The 5,143-nt window shown below is 33.9% G+C and overlaps 1 pseudogene; it reads right to left on the bottom strand.

Moving 5' to 3' along the window:
* Nucleotides 1-271: 271 nt before the first annotated feature.
* LOC131415112 (U2 spliceosomal RNA) lies at nucleotides 272-432 on the bottom strand (annotated as a pseudogene).
* Nucleotides 433-5,143: the final 4,711 nt, after the last annotated feature.

Genomic DNA, 5,143 nt, shown 5'->3' with positions numbered 1-5,143 from the left:
TATAAGGAACGACCTTACTGTAGGCAAAGTATGTGGCAAAATAGAGAGGAGACAATTTGATGATCAAAAGGAACATTCCTTGTCTATTATTTTTTTTATCAGCTAGTAGAGATGCATGAAAGTTTAAATATTTATTATTTTGATTTTCTAAGGCTTTTCTTCTTTAAAGTTTAAGTTTTGAAAATGCAAATAGCCCAATATGTTAATAGAGATTTGGATCTAAAAATATTTTTCAGTGAATGGGACACACGATAGGTGAGTGAGTTTGTGTAAGAGGTTGCCAGGAGGATAGAGCTGATTAGCAAAGCATATTTTTAAAATAATAGTTCCTGATTCTGCCAAGATGCATTCATTTATTCATTTTTTCAAAATTTTTTGAACTGACAAGAACAGATACTACACTTGATCTTAGCCAAAAGGCTGAGAGGTGATGCATCCAGCCATGACTAAGATATTTGTTTTGGACTTACTCTCCTGACACAAACACTATAAAACTGGATAAAATAAATAAGGTAACTGTTTTCAGGAACTTGTAAACAAGCAGCATAAAACTGTGATCCTTAGGGAAGGGAAACACATGTAATAAGCTCCATGTTAACCCCAGCTTTCTGCCCTGAGGCATCTTCCTGACTGGTGCAGGTGGTTTAAACCCAAGCAGAAACCAAGGGTCTGCCTCTAATGAGGCAGAGATCAGAATTTAATACTGCATAAATGTTGGAATTTGTGTAGCAGAGACTAGAAACAAGGGAGCTGGGTGTATGGAGAGTACCCAGAAGTCTGCATGTGGGTTTTGCTCACGCCTTTGAATAGGGGCTGGTCTTGTACTGAGTAAAACCCCTCAAGGGCCAGTACACAGCAACTTGTGCAAAGGGTTGAGAAGTGAACCAAGGTAAGAGAGGTCACAGAGTGCTGGGAGATGGAGATCACTCCATCCAGAGTGGAGAGAACTTACTGTCTACCTGAAAAATTCATTCCAAAAAAATAGAAATCCATTAGGGCACATTTTAGGAAAAAAAAAAAAAAAAAACCCTAGAGTAAGTGCCATGCACTGGGACTAGGGATAAAAGCTAAGCAGACTCATCCTAACAAAGCATAAATAAACAGAAATTATCCAAACTAACACAGAGACAGAAAAAAGATTTTTAAAAATATGCAGAGACCCAGTAACTTGTGGGACAATGTCAAGTGATCTAACACATATGTAATAGTAGCCTCAGTGGGAGAGGAGATGAACTGGGCAAAAATATATTTTAACAAGTAACAGTCAAAAATTTCCTAAATTTGTTTAAAAACATCAACCTAGGGATACAGGAAGCTCAATAAATTCCAAACAGGATAAATACAAAGAAAGCCACACTAGGCATATAATTGACAAACTGCTGAAAATTAAAGATAAAGAGAAAAATCCCACAGCCAGAAATAAAATGACACAATTATATATGGGAACAATGATGAGAATGATGGCTCATTTCTTTCTTTTTTTTTTGTGATGAAGATTAGCCCTTAGCTAACATCTGTTGACAATCTTCTTTTTTGCTGAGGAAGATTGGTCCTGGGCTAACATCAGTGCCCATCTTCCTCTATTTTATATGGGACGTTGTCACAGCATGGCTTGGTAAGCGGTGCACACGTCTGCATCAGGGATACGAACCTGTGAACCCCGGGCCACTGAAGCAGAGAGTGAGAACTTAACCACTATCCCACCTGGCCGGCCCTGATGGCTCATTTCTTAGGAGAAACAATAGAAGCCAAAAACAAGGGCATGTTATCTTTAAAGTAATTAAACAACAACAACCAAATGTCAAGCAGAAATCTATATACAGTAAAAATCAAAGAATGTTTTGGTAGAAGTTTTGCACTACAAAAATGCTAAAAGAATTTTTTTTCAGGTTGAAGAAAAACAAAACAACATAATATGGGAACTGGAATCTATAGAGGGGAATGAAGAACACTGGAGATGATAACTACTTAGGTGAATGTAAAAAAAATACCTTTTCCATTTCTTGATTTCTTTAAAAGACAACTGGGGGTTTAAGACAAAAATATGACATTTCCTATGTGGTTTATAATATATGTAGGAGGAAAATATATAACAACAATAATACACAGGAGAGGAGAGAGGTAAACGGAATTATAGAATATGCTGTTCAAAGGTTCTTACATTTCATCTGAAGTGCTGCAATATTATTTTAAAGTAGGCAACAATAAGCAAAGCATAAATAGTGTAATCACTGTGACAACTATCAAAAATTATATTAAGAGATACATAAGTAAAAAGTCAATAGGCAAAATAAGTCGGAACACTAAAAGTATTCAGTTAATCCAAAAGAAGGGAGACAAGAAGAAGAAAGGGACATAAATGAGTGGACAATTAGAAACCAAATAGACTTTAAACCAACCATATCACTAATTACAGTAAATGAAAATTGACTGAACACTCTACTTTAAAGTCTATATATAAAAACACAAGACCCAAATATATGCTATCTAAAGAAGATGTGCTTCAAACATAAAGATTCAGATAGAAATAAAAGGTGGAAAAAAATATGACATACAAACACTAAGATATTCATAATTAAAAACTCTCTGAAAACTAGGAATAGGAGAGAACTTCCTTAATCTCATATAGGGTATTTACAAAAAACCTACAGCAAATATTATACTTAATGGTGATAAATTGAGTGCTTTCCCTTTAAGACTAGAAACAAAGCAAGGGGATCTGTTCTCACTTCTTTTTAACATTGTACCAGCTGTCCTATTCAGTGCAACAAGGAAGAATAAAAGGCATGCAGATTGGAAAGGAGGAAGTAAATTTATCTTTAGTAGCAGATGATATCACTGGATTTGTAGAAAATCCTAAAAAATCCATAAAACAACCACTAGAACTAATTAATATTTTTGGGGAAGATTTCAGAGTTCAATCTTGTTGAATATAAAAAATCCTGAAAAAGAAGAACAGAATTGAAACACTTTCCACTACTTGATTTAAAAAAAATAAAAACTTCGGTATTGGCATATGGCAATATTGGTGTAATTAAGACAAGTAGATCATATGAACAACATAGATAATCCAGGGAAAAACCCACATGTATACAATCATTAAATTTTGAAAAAAGGTGCCAAGACGACTCAATGGTGAAAGGATGATGCTGGAACAATTGTGTAAAACAGGAGTTGTCTACCAGAGGCAATTTTGCCACCCCCCCTTCTCCCTCCCAGAAGACATTTGGCAATGTCTGCAGGCATTTTTGATTGTCACAATTGAGTAGGGGCACTACTGGCATCTAGTGGGTAGAGACCAGGAACGCTGCTAAACATCCTACAATGAATAGGACAGCCTCCTACACAAAGTATTTTCCGACCCAAAATGTCAGAGAAATCCTTGAATAAAGGTATGGAAAGAAAAATAAGCTGCCTCAAACTATGTGTAAAAGTAATCTGAAACAACTCATAGACCTAAAGATGACAGCAAAACTATAAAGCTTATGAAATAAAACATAAGAGGCTATCTCCATGACACTAGGACAGGCAGATTTCTTAAGACAAAAAAAGCACTAACCATAAAAAAAAAATTTTTCAATTAGTCTTCATCAAAATTAAAAAGTTCTACTCATCAAAAGATATTAGTAAGAAGAAGAAGTAAAGCACAGATTGAAAGAAATATTTGCAATACATATGTACAACAAATAACATAACATAAAAATCAATAACGACACTAACCCAATGCAAATGTCCAAGTACTTAGAAAGACACTTCACAAAAGAGTATATTGAATGGACAATAAGCACATAAAAGATGCTCAACATAATTGTCATTGGGGAAATGCAAATTAAAACTACAATGAGATACCACTACACACCCACCAAAATAGCTAAAATTAAAAAGACTAATAGCAAGGTGACAAAGATGTCATGTTCTATGACAAATGGAACACTTGACATTACTGATAGAATGTAAAATGGCACAACCACTTTGGAAGACGGTTGATGGAGTTTCTATAAACACCTACCTAGCAATTTCACTCCTAAGTATTTACTCAAGAGAAATGAAAACATATGGCCAAAAAATGTGTACAAGAATGTTTACAGAAGCTTTATTCATAATTGCTAAAAACTTAAGACCACCTAAGTGTCCATCAACAGGAACTTGTAGACACTCATACAATGGAATAGTACTCATCAACAAATAAAAAATGAACTTCTGATGTACACAAAAATATAAATACACCTCATATTGAGTGAAAGGACATAGAAAAGTATATACTGTGTGATTTCAATTATATAAAGTTTAAGAAAGTTAAAACTAATCTATGGGGATAGAAATAAGAACAGTGGTTGCCAATGAGGGAGTGGGTAATGACCGGAAGCGGGCTCTAGGAACTTTCTAAGGTCATGGAAATGTTCTATATTTTAATAGGGTGTTGTTTACATGGGTATCTACATTTATCAAAACTCATTGAACTGTACATTTATGATCTGTGCATTTTACTCTGTGCAAATTTTACCTCTATAAAAAAAGCAAGCTCAAAGTAAACATTATTGATATACTACTATGTTCCATGGACTGTTGCAGGCAGTAGTGATACAGTATCAATAAGAGAGGTGAGATTCTGACTTCATCAAGCATGTGTTTATATTCATAGTATGAAAGAAGAGCTAAAATCAAAGTGCACATATGATCTCTGATAATGAAAAATGCTATAGGAAAAAATAAAGTGACAGTGGGGATCAGGAAGTACACTTTAGTTTGGAGAACCAGGGATTGTGGTAAAGTTTTATAATATCCAATGTTGGAGTAGTTATGGTAAAAGAGTATATGTACATTTCAAATAAATCATTAGAACCATTTCAGAAATCAGCACAGCAATATGTAGCAAGAATCAGTCATTAAATTTATTCAGATCTTACAATAATTCCATTTCTTGGAATTTAAGGAAAAAATTTAAAAAGAATATAAAGTTTCATGCATGAAAGATGTTTATTGCAATGTTATTTATAATACTAAAAATGAAAAGTAACCTCATATAAAGCATTAGGAGCTGGTTAAGTGAAATACAGAACATTTAATACATATTATGCAGGCATTACAATTATGATTATAAAGAATATGTAGCAACATGGAAATTTTTATGATATGTTTAAAA

The sequence above is a fragment of the Diceros bicornis genome, chromosome 15 (genome assembly GCF_020826845.1).
Source record: "Diceros bicornis minor isolate mBicDic1 chromosome 15, mDicBic1.mat.cur, whole genome shotgun sequence".
In the NCBI taxonomy this organism is placed as follows: domain Eukaryota; kingdom Metazoa; phylum Chordata; class Mammalia; order Perissodactyla; family Rhinocerotidae; genus Diceros; species Diceros bicornis.
Note: the sequence above shows the minus strand (reverse complement) of the source record. Positions and strands in the feature narration are given on the sequence as shown.